This window comes from Vespula vulgaris, chromosome 7 (assembly GCF_905475345.1).
Source record: "Vespula vulgaris chromosome 7, iyVesVulg1.1, whole genome shotgun sequence".
Classification (NCBI taxonomy): domain Eukaryota; kingdom Metazoa; phylum Arthropoda; class Insecta; order Hymenoptera; family Vespidae; genus Vespula; species Vespula vulgaris.
The window spans coordinates 5,280,001-5,292,500 of NC_066592.1; the positions used below are offsets into that span (position 1 = coordinate 5,280,001).

The 12,500-nt window shown below is 34.8% G+C and overlaps 1 protein-coding gene across 5 annotated transcripts in view; it reads left to right on the forward strand.

Moving 5' to 3' along the window:
* The window catches only part of LOC127064921 (zinc finger protein 608-like), a 180,207-nt gene that overhangs the window by 50,000 nt on the left and 117,707 nt on the right, over positions 1–12,500 (forward strand). The window lies entirely within an intron of this gene.

Sequence of the window (12,500 nt, forward strand, 5' to 3'; positions counted from 1 at the left end):
TCCTTCGATTATTATTATCCGAGGATATATATATATATATATATATATATATATATAGAGAGAGAGAGAGAGAGAGAGAGAGAGAGATACGGGTCCGCCTGGAGCGATTTAATGAAAGTTTTGCGAATGTTTCGAATCGACGCTTTCCGACTCGTTCGATCCTCTCGCGAGACCAAAGGGAAGAAAAAAAAAAGTACAGAGGAAAAGGGTCCCTCTGGAGAAGCTTTGCGAAGTTCATTCGGCGTTAGCCGCCTTCGTTTTTTCATTAAACTAAGTGACTTCCTCCCGTTCGTCGATACACCCCGGCAATCCCTTTAAGTGCTTGATTCGATTCGCTCTTCCATGTCCTTCTCTCTCTTTCTCTCTCTCTCTCTCCTCTAAGTCTGTCTCTCTCACGTTTTACCTCGCAAACTACGAGGAAAAACGAAGACGATAGTACGACGTGAAAACGATTTCGAACGATGTTCGTATTGGCAGCTCGACCTTCGTTTCCTCCTCCCTCGTTTCCACCTTGTCTCCCTATCTCTCTCTCTTCAAATCCATGAGAACACTAGAACGATAATTTGTTCGAGACGATTTCATTTATTTTGTCGATTCTTTCGAATTTCTACCGAATGTTTTTCATTCGTCCGTTATATCGAATTACATTTTCCTTCTAATTTTCTATATTTCTTTGGTCAAAGTCATCTATGATCTTCAGGTTCGAAATAAATCATGAAATAGATCATCAAGGATGAAATTGTAATAAAAATGTTAATAATCGTTTTTCGAAAGAGTCGAAGAGACATCGTCTTCGTTACATGGACGACGTGTCATTTTGGGGAGGATGAAAAAGCAAAGAAGATAAGAAAGGAAGGAAGAAAGAAAGAAAGAAATAAAGAGATAAAGGAAAGAAAAGAAAATTCGATTTCGTAACGTTGCTTCGTACAATGCAATCGCTCGATCGACGTTCACGGTGTCAGCGCCGGCGTAAAGATCATCGAGATACTCTCCCTCCTTTACCCCTTACCACCCTCTTCCTCTCCTCTCCCTCTCTCTCTCTCTCACACACACTCTCTCTCTCGCTCTCTCCTTTTCAGTGTACAGAAACGACGAGAAGAAGAGCGTGTTAAAGCTAGTCGCCGTGAAACACGCCTCGTCGTCATAGGGGAACAGAGAAAGAATGAAACAGAGAGAGATAAATATATATATATGTATAGAGAGAGAGAGAGAAGCCCCTCGAGGTATATAAACGCAGGAACGTGGTGCATCGCGACAGGATCGTAAGTTTATCTCTCAACGAGCTACGGAAAGAGCTAATGGCGAGCTGCACAACGACGTCGAGCTGCCGCTTCGACGTGTACGTCGATGAAAGTGGCAGGATTAAAAAAAAAAAGAGAGAGAGAGAGAGAGAGAAAAAAGGAAACAGAGAAAGATAGGAGGATAGGGAGAAAGGAGGGATGTAATAACGTATCGCCTTATTAATACACAACTCGCGCGCTCTCTCGCACGTTGTCGACCTGTTATTATATGCAAAAAGTAATTCGTTTCATTCCCTTCCAATATTCATTAATTGAATTAAAATCATTATTAAAGTGTTATATACATTCGTAGGAATTGTTAATATCGAAATGAAACACCATGGTATAAACAATACTGTTATAATTTAAATACTATTATATTTACACAATTTTCGGAATCTTCCTTTTTATCTATTGTCTGTCACTATTTGGATTGTGCGCGTGTGTAACTTGGAAATTTTTAATATTTATTCATTGATAATAGAACGCTCGTATATACGTATTAATAATTTCATTTAATTTATTACATATTCCTGTGGATAACATCAGTCTAATGAATAGTTCAAATTTGAAAAAAAAAGAAAAGAGAAAGAAAAAAAAGAAAATGTAAAATAAGGAAAAAAGAATGAAATACAAGAATAGTAATAACAGGCAGATAATAGGGAAGATCCCAATTGTATACTTAAATAATTATATAAGTTGTATGTGCAATGTGCAAACACGAGTGTACTCGTGTACTCGTGACCGATCAACAATGTGTTGAGATAGATAGATAGATAGATAGATGGATACATGGTGAGGTGGAGGGAGAGGGGAGAAGAGAAAAAAATGTTCACACGATGCTCGAGAACGAGCGGCACGACGAAGGAGCATTTGTTCGTCGGCTAAACAATTTCCGTGCGGTCGTTTTCTCGCGAATGAAAAAGTCGACGAATGAAAAGCGTATCTCTCTTTCTTTATACATACGGTGTGTATATATATATATACACATACACACACATCTATAAAGTCTCTCTTGCACTATGTCTCCCAAGCTCATGTTCATTCTCTCGTATATGGCTCTCGTAACGACGAGAACTCGTCTGATCTATTATTTATCAATCGTAAAGTCTTTAGAGGGACTAATTCGACGAGTTAACCGGCAGCCATTTCCTACTTTGGCTTTGGCCGATACCTAACTGGTAAACGTTTGTTGGAACACTCATCCGTTAGATTCTCCTCGAAAATCTACGTTTGCTCAAATTAGAAGGAAATCAGTTTTCAATTATCGTACTCAAGAGAAAGAGAAGAAAATAGAGAATAGAAAGAGAGAAAGAGAGATGTTCATGGATTTCAATCATTTCAAACCTCGCGTTTCGTTTATTTTATTTGGAAATTTTTATTCATTATAATGTTAGGTAAATCAGGTTTTTTTTGTTTTGTACAACTTGATGAACGCAAGTGAATTGTCACGCGTACGTGTTAAAATTTATGACATTAATATGTTGTAATTTTACGATCGCGTAAATTTTAGGATTAATATCTTTTCTTTTTTTTTTTCCTCATTCTATCTTTAAATTCGTACTTTCACAGTTTCGATGCTATATCACGAAAAATTTTTAAGAAGTAAATATTATACTAGCCATTAAGTATATAATGGAAGTTTACATTATCATAATTTTTATGTATGAAAATTAATGAAAAACTAAGTGCTCGCACGTACGTTATCTGGTGCATTGAAATTTATGAATCATTAATACCGTTGTAATTTTATAATCGCATACATTTTAGGATTAACATCTTTTTCCTTTTGTTTTTCTTTATTGTATGTTTAAATTTTTATTTTTACATGTCCGCCGTTGCCACGAAAAATTAAAAAAAGAAAATATTGGCTTAGATGAATAATTAAAAGTTACATTCTCGTAATTCTTATATCGTATATGAAATTTAATGAAAATTCATACTATCGCAGGTATTATACATAATGCATTGAAATTTATAAAACATTAATAGGCTGTAATTTTGCAATTGGATACATTTTAAAATTAACATTTTAACTTTATATTTCTTTTCTGTATTTAAAGTTTCTTTCTTTCTTTCTCTCTTTCTTTCTTTTTTTCCTCCTTTTTCACGGTGTTTCGGCTCAGCGAAAAGATTTTTATCGCTCAGTAAATCGACGCAGCATGTGGCTCGTACGCGTATTTCGGATAATTGACTTTTAGTTCGTACGTTAACGGTCGTAAAAGCGTGTCGCGAAGATGTAACGAAGTGGGCTACGAATAAAAAGAAAAAAAGGAGAGGAAGACGAAGAAAAAATGGGGGGGGGGGGGGGGGGGTAAAAAAGAAAACGAAAAATAATATTAAGAAAAGTAATTTCAAAGCAACGACGACTATCTCGTACGCGTACGATTTCTTTCTTTCTTTCTCTCTTTCTCTCTTTCTCTCTTACAGCGATTCGAGACTGGCCGAGTCGGTCAATTAGCTCGAGAGAAACCACTACTTTCGGTCCAAGTAGTAATTAAGAAAACATTGATTGCGTTTCAGACGCGATCTTCGAACTTTGAGAAACGATCGCGTCGTTCCTTTCCACTTAATAAAGATAAATTATAAACAACGTAAGAGAGAGAGAGAGAGAGAGAGAGAGAGAGAGAGAGAGAGAGAGAGAGAGAGAGAGAAATATAAAGGAAAGATAAATAAATCTCTTTTTCCTTATCATCAAATGAGATATAAATACTTGATGAAGAGGAGAGATAGCTCTTAATGATCACGCTAATGCATTTCTACGACGTCATGGAACTTTTCTACCGACGGAAAAGGGAAAAATTCGTTGGAAATATTTTCGTTAATTAAAGAGGTGTCTCGTGGCAAGGTAATGTTTGATAGGCGAGCCTGTTTAATAGAAATTACAAAAAAGAAAAACAAACTCCTTATAGTTACGTTTAATTACGAAAAAAAAAAAGAAAAAAAAACCAAGGAAAGTCGTTTGAGTTATTTCTATGACATCGCAGAAAACTTATTACGCGAAAAACGAACGAACGAACGAACGAAAGAAATTCATTCGAAAGAAAGTTTGAATAAATCAAAGATCGGTATAGCGGCAAGTAACTTTTTAATATAAAGAAGAAAAAAGAAAAAATAGATTTTATCGAGTTTCATGTAGGACAGTCAATCGGTACGGTTTTAAAATAATTTTTCTTTCGAGTACATTCACACGTGAAAATATTCCGGGAAGCAGTTTGAGCATTTTAACGGCTCGTTAACGATAACTCATGACTAGGACGATCGCTAATTATTCTCAGAGAGGAGGACCGTTGCAGTTCACTCACCGGTGTTCTGCACTGCGTTGCACTACCCTGCACCGCACTGCACTGCCATAGAAACCGACAATAGCCAATTGTTTCGGCTCGTGTACGCACTCGTCGCTTCCGCTCGATTCTTGGCCCCGTTTAAATGTTAACAGTGTTAACACATACTCGGCTTATCGTAATCGTATCGGCTTCCTCGAATCGAGACCTCTTACTATACCTATCGATCTTATTTACTCTCCCTTTATCCCTTTGTAATCGCTCTTGATTAAACATTGTATCTTTCCGTCTTTTTTCCAATCTGCTTGAAATCGAAAAGTGAATTTAGATAATTTCTCTTTACAATTCTTATCACCTTACGAACGTGAATCTATTTAAATAGAAAAAAAAAGAGGGGGAAAAGAAAGAAAAATAACGCGTCGACGATGAACTCGGTTCTTTAGAGAAAAAAGAACATGTATGTATGTACGTATATGCAATTAAATTGTAATGCGAATAAAAAAGAAAGAAATAGTATAATCGTTAGACGATTATTGATAAAAAATTGTCGATAAAAATTTATCGTAATTATATATATATATATATATATATATATATATATATATATATCTGACAATTCAATCTTCCAAGACTTCGAATACTCGTAGAAATTATTCTTGAAAGAAAAAAAAAGAAGAGAAAGAAAATGCGTATTGATTGAATATTAGAAATGTACAGTAGATTGTTGAAGAATCCAAGTTTTCATTTTTCCTCTCGGGAATCGACGTTTATCGTTGAGAGAGGAAAAGAAAGAGAGACAAGAAGAAGAACGTTCTTTATTAACGATTGGTCAAACGTTATTTTCCTCTTCTTTTTCGAAGCTACGAGTACCGATTTATACAAACGTATTATCGTAATGGCACACATAATTCACAGTTATCTTGTTTAAGCTTCCAAAGCTGTTGTTGTTCGGTCGTAGTCGTCTTTTCTCGGATAAATAAAATGGAGACACGAGCTCGTTTCGTGAATTCTCCCTCGTTCTATAAATATCGTATAATGTATCATAAAAAAAGTTGTATTATTTCATTTTAAATCAAGTTTACAAATTATATAGATATTATAAATAATAACGATGATGATAATAATAATAATAATAATAACAACAACAACAACAACAAGAACAACAAATGATACTAACAACAACAAAAAGTTTTATCATTCGCTAAAATTTTCCATCATTTCTGAATGTTTACGTCACGCTAGCGGTAATAGTGGATAGTAGAAATAGTGGTAAGTACGACGACGAACATAAATGAAATAATAAATCGCTAACGATAAACTTCATAGGGAGAAATTCGTAGAGAGAAGCGGAAGAGTCGTTGAGAAACTCATTAACGCGAAACTAGTCTCTCGGTGGTTGGAACTTTGACGAGTATTGCTAGCCCGTCACTGCGAGATATACGTTCCAAAATTTGCGACTGGGATTGTTTTAGAAATTTGTTTAAAATGTACTATAATGGGACTCTGTGTTACTTGACTTAAAATTTTTATTATTATTATTATTATCATTAACATTCTTATTATTACTATTGTTTTTATTATTGTTATTGTTACTTCTATTGTTACTGTTATCATCATTATCATATCGTTAAATTTATTCTTTTCATCTCGCTGCTCTTGATTAATACATTATTAATCGGTCACGAGAGTATACCCGTGTGTTTGTATTTATGCATGCAACTTATGTAACTATTACGGTATATAATTTTTTCTAACTCTTTATTATAGGATTGTTTATTACGTTGCGGGTAGTGTTTGCTTTGGTTTAGATATATTATCAATGTTTATAATAGGCTTGATTTTTCTTTCTTTTTTTAAATTAATTCTATACTGCATGAATTTTTATTTTTTTATCTAAAAAAAAAAAAAAAAAAGAAATGTTTTCCGGCGAGAAATTATTTTAGGGAAAAAGAAGAGAAGAAATAAATCAGGAAAAAGAAATTATGAAAAAATTATATATATATATCATAAAATTACTTTACAAAAAATAAAAATGTAAGTAAACGAACATCGATTCTGAGATTAAATTATGATTAAAAATTACAGTTGAAAAATATTTAATTTTGTTAATTGGAATTGACGGTTAAATTCTTATTAATTACAATAATGTTAATCATGCGATACGAGATAATGGTAATTACACATTTAAATGATTATCATTCGAATGAATCTAACTCGAAAGGAATTGAATCATCTAGACAAATGTCTCTTCTATTCTTAACCCGGATCTCTCTTTCTCTCTCTTTCTCACTCTACGAGTCGAACGAATCCATATTTTATTGCAGACGTCGTAGTAACAAATTGAAAGAGATATATCTACGATCGATCGTAGAGTCCCGCCGGCGGCATTTTAATTCGTCTCTGGTAAAGAGTATCGATCTATCTATAACGGTGTTTCTCCTCTACTATTGTGCTTGTGTATATGTATTATCGTGATAAGGAAAAGAAAAGAAAAAAGAGAGAGAGAGAAAAAAGTAAAAAAAAAAAGAGAGAGAGAAAACAAGATAAAAAGAAGCGACTCGTGAAAACCTGAAGAGTTTCTCGTCGTTAATAAAGTTTCCAATATAATTATTGCGCGAGAGCTCGAAAATTTTCTCGTCCTACGCTTTTCTCTCTCTCTCTCTCTCTCTCTCTCTCTCTCTCTCTCTCTCTCTCTCTCTCTCTCTCTCTCTCTCTCTCTCTCTCTCTCTTTCTCTTTCTATCTCGAGTACAGAGAAAACGGTAGAGACTTCATATTTGTGCGATCTGCTTCCGAATGAGTGCTAAACATTCTTGAATAAAAAAAAAGGAAAGAAAAAAAAAGAAAAGAAAAAAGGAGAGCAGAAAAAGGGAAAAAAGGAAAAGAAAAACAAAAAGAAAAACAAAAAGAAACACAAAAATATAAATGAGAGAGAAAGAAGAGGAGAGAAAAGGAGAAGAGAAGAGAAGAGAAGAGAAACGAAAAAGGAAAGAAAAGCAGTGCTTTTCGTGGCGCGACTTGTATGAGCACAATGCACTTTACTTTCTGTGTCTCTTTATTACTACTACTACTTCTACTTCTACTTTTACTATTACTACTACTATTATTAGTAATACTACTACTACTACTACTACTACACTACTACTACTACTACTACTACTACTACTACTACTACTACTACTACTATTACTATTACTACTTCTACTACTTCTACTAACTATGTTTCAACAGGGGTAGTCGTCTTTCTGTTTTTTTCCAGCTCTCTACGGATACTTCGAATTCACTTTTCTTTTTCTTTTTTTCCTCTCTTTCTCTCTCTTTTTTCTTTCTTTTTTTTTTACAATTCATCTCTTCGTTACAGTATATACATTTTCTTTCATTCACATTACTTCACGAAACGAAAAACGATTTTATTCGCGCAAGTCTATCCACCACCACCGTCGTTGTCTCGTCGTTGTTGTCGTCTTCCTCATCGTCGTCGTCATCGTCGTAGTCGTCGTCGTCGTCGTCGTCGTCCCCTTTAGCCTCTCGACGATATTTTATTTTTCCAAGCTGAAAGCCTCGCTCGATAATCCCTCTCACGCATCTACAAAGCACCCTCTTTTCTCGGCAGGAAACTTCGAATCACCGCGTCGACGCGTTTACCGACTTTCTTTTCTTCTTCTTCTTCTTCCTCTTTTTCTTCTTCTTCATCTTCATCTTCATCCTCATACTCATCTACTTTTTCCTTCCACTTCTTTCATTTCTTTTTATCGCTAAAGTTTTTTTTTTTTTTCTAAGGATGTTAACTCGTTCAGATAAAAAAAAATATATATATATATAGAAAAAGAAAATGAAGAAAGAATGAAGTACGAGTCGCGTGTAAAAAGTTGTAAACGACACGTCGTATTATGTCTATACTGAGGGTAAATCGAAAATATTAATCGTGCTATAATCGATCGAAACTGTTATTTATTTATTTATTTATTTATTTATTTTTCGAGAGGGGAGGGGCGGTAAGTAAAAATGAAATTTTTTAAGAACATTTTTTTTTTTCGAGTTCTTGTTTTAAGAGAATATTTTTTGTCAGCCATTCATCCCGACTCATCCTTGACTATCTCGTAGAACATTGTATCTTTCTATGACCAAGATATCGTATTCCATTTGACTCATATTTTATCTTGAAACGATAAGGTTAATTCTATTTTCATGTATATTTTGACCCGGGCTAAGAATAATTTTTCAACTAAACGACTTTTGATATTCATTCATAACGTTAACGTTATACAGAAACTATCGATTGTTTTTTTAATTATGCATCGATCTAATATAATATTGAAGAGTCTACATTTTTTTTTTAATGATGAATAAAAAGCATCCTATATAAAAATATTTTATTTCTTGTGATTTCAATGTGATCTTTTATTTTCTGTTCTTTATTTATTTCTTTCTTTTTTGTTTTCTATTTTTACCGATGGTTCGTACGTACGTATGTACGTTCATTCGAGCATTGAGTTCTTCTCTCGTAGAAATGACTACTACGTGCTAAGAGAGCTATGGTTCGTCTACGTGCATCGTCTAGCAAATAACACAGCCTTGGGCATGTGCTTCCGTTTACGAGTAGTATTTGCTCGAGCTCGCTCGAACTACTAGCTACCTAGCTACCTAGCTAGCTAGCTAGCTAGGTAGAGAGAGATTCGTCCTGCTCTTTCTTTTTCTCTCGTTCTTATCGAGAAAAAGAAAAGAAGAGAAAGTATGAATAGTAATATGATTTTTCCTGTGAATTCATCGTTCGTTGAAGCATAATCAAAACATTGAAATTGTCGAATAAATTAATCAAATTAACGAGACGATTGAAAGTGCGTAATTATCTCTACGTTATCATCATCATCATCATCATCATCATCATCATCATCATCATCATCATCATCATCATCATCATCATCATCATCATCATCATCATCATCATCATCATCATCATCATCGTTGTCGTCGTCATCGTCGTTGTCGTCATCATTATCATTATCATTATTATTGTTGTTACGATTAACAATTGTGTGTACATTATTGAATATCGTTCATCATTGTTATATGATTCCCGAGGTGAGAATAACAACAATGACAGGTCGCGGAAATAATTATCAAGAAACACTTCGTCTTAATTAACGAGCTTGATACATATATTAGAGTAATCGGCTATTGATTAAATAGCCGAGACTTTAAACGGCTGCGCTTGTTAAACGATAGTTCTGGTCTGCGATAACCTTCGGACCGAGAAGATAGAGAGAGAGAGATAAACAGAGATAGAGGTAGAGAGAGAGAGAGAGAGAATGAGAGAGAGAGAGAGAGAGAATGAGAATCTCTACTTTGGCCGACAATGAATTATTGTCGCAATTTCCATTGGAATTGTCACTACGAGTCTACGATATTATAACTAGCATTGCGAATTAACTTAACTCGTCTTAATGATTCGAAAGAAATTATTTCGAATTCAATCCGGTGCTTTTCTTGTTTTCTTTTTTTTTCCATTTTTTTTCTCTTTTTTTCTTTTTTTCTCTCTCATCTATTTTTCAACTTTGGATTTGATCGATGGTTGAAATGGAAACGTTTTTACCCTCATACGTTTCTTTTTCTTTTCTGTTTTTTTTTTTTCCTTTTTTTTCTGTTTCTTTTTCTTTTCCTCTTTTTATCGTCGTCGATAAAATCACGAATGTGGCCGTAACTCCGACACGTTATTCTAATTTCATGGAAATAGGAAAGCCATCTGATTTTATTAAGACGGTATACTCGGCTAATAAATTAGACTTTAAACAAGTTTTCATTCATCCTTTTTTATTCTTTTTAAAACTCTCTCTCTCTCTTTCACTCTCTCTCTCTCTCTCTCTCTCTCTCTCTCTCTCTCACTCTCTCTCTCACTCTCTCTCTCGTTCCTTTTTTTTTTCTTTCTGTCGTTGAAAGATAATCAAGAAAAATACAACGAACGGCTATCGAGCCGTCTGTTTCTTATCCGGCACACGCAAGGCAAATATGCTTATGCTTATCCACCTTCGATATAATAATCGTGCTTTCTTGCGGATAAAAGTGTCGTATAAAGTTTTCGTTTTGAATCGAAAGGGTGAGACGTTTTTCACGCGAACGTGAAGAAAAGAGATGAACGAAAAAAATAAATAAATGAAGGAGGATATTATGGACTATGTCATGCTGATTCCCATTCTTATTTACGGTTACCGTTAAATGGAACTTTAAGAACTCGTTGAAAGGTATTGGACTGGTACGAGAGAAAGAGAAAGAGAGAGAGAGAGAGAGAGAGAGAGAAAGAAAAAGAAATAAATAAAAGTAAAGATAAAGATAAAATGAAAGAAAGAAAGAAACAAACAAACAAAGAAAAGAGATAGAAGAGGCGCCTGCAACCTTATTTTTCATATTTCACAATGTCTCTTCGTGAAATCTCTCTTTCTCTCCTCTTAATCTCTATCTGTCTAGCTTTCTTTCTCTTTCGACGGTCCATCGTGTCCCGTCGACACCCCCGCCAGCACCTTTCAACCCCTCTCAAAGCTTGGGCCAAGGCTCGAGCCGGTGACCGCGGCTTCTCGAGCTTGAAGCATCGAGAGGAGCATAGAAGCAGCAGCGAACGTTTTCTCCTAATTCAATTTGAAAAGCTTTCTGGAGCGCGTCCAAAAGACATCCCGTATTCATGCCGGTGGAATGGCACTCGTAACTCATAGCGGTACAGTCACGATTCCCCAACAGAGTTGAACAAGAGAGAAAGAGAGAGAAAAAGAGAGATATCTTTGGACCCTTAGCTCGCACAATCACTGTCATCCTTTTCGAGGATATCATCTCAAAAACGATTAAAGTGACTCTTTTCTCCGTCGAACTTTTCATCGATTTATTTCTTCAATCTTTTTTTATCTTTTTCTAAAAGAATATTAAGAAAAAGAAAGAAGGGTAAGAAATCTTTAGAAGAGCAATATACACTTTATTTGTCATATATATATATATATATATATTCATACATTATTTCGTATTATATATGCAAACTATAAAAAAATATATACGTACATACATACATACGTACAGTATAGTATAGTGTAATATACAATATATCCGACTTTTATATGTATACGTTGTTATTTTTTATACTTATACGAGTATGAAATATGCAAAAAATTTTTTTAGACGAATATCGTAGGATGATGTTATGAGGGTGGAGGAGGACACGTCGTAGCGATGATTATATCGACTTTATGGTGATCCTTGGTGGAGAATTCTACGAAGGTCACCTTTATGTTTTTTAAGTGGAATCCTATATTCTTTATTATATATTCATATAGCTGACATCCAAATGTTTTCAATGTATTACCTATACGTTTGTTTTACAATAGAACATTTTTGACTTATTAAACTTCAAATTTGATTTGTCATCGGGATTAGCTTTATCCGATGTATCCCACTGGTACGTTTCCAGTGGATGTTGTATTCTAGACGAAAAACAATTGTATCGAGCGACACAGATGGAAAATGTATAAATGTATTTCGAATAACGGAGAACATGTAGAAGTAGGGAGTTGACAGTGGCAAGCCAATTTCAAAGGCAGGACAGGTGAGGACAAGAGAGAGAACGGGACAAAACAGAAAAGGGTCGGTGGTTCGGCTCTGGGTTATGTCTGGGGTTTTGTCCGGAGTTTTGTTTGGGGTTCAGTCTGGTATCTTCGGCTATCATTGACAATCCTCGGGTATATATGGAAAAAAAACCTGGTCGAAGTAGACCGGGCCAAATTTAGCCGACTCGATCCGATCCTTCTTTCCTGTTTTATTCAATCTTGTCCTGTCCTCTCTCGTCTCCCTTCTGTCTTGTCCTGTCGTTTGTTATTTTTGAAATTGTCTTGTCACAGACATTAGTGCGTTTATACATATCCCCGCCATTATTAACGAATACATTTTTACATTTTGTATGTA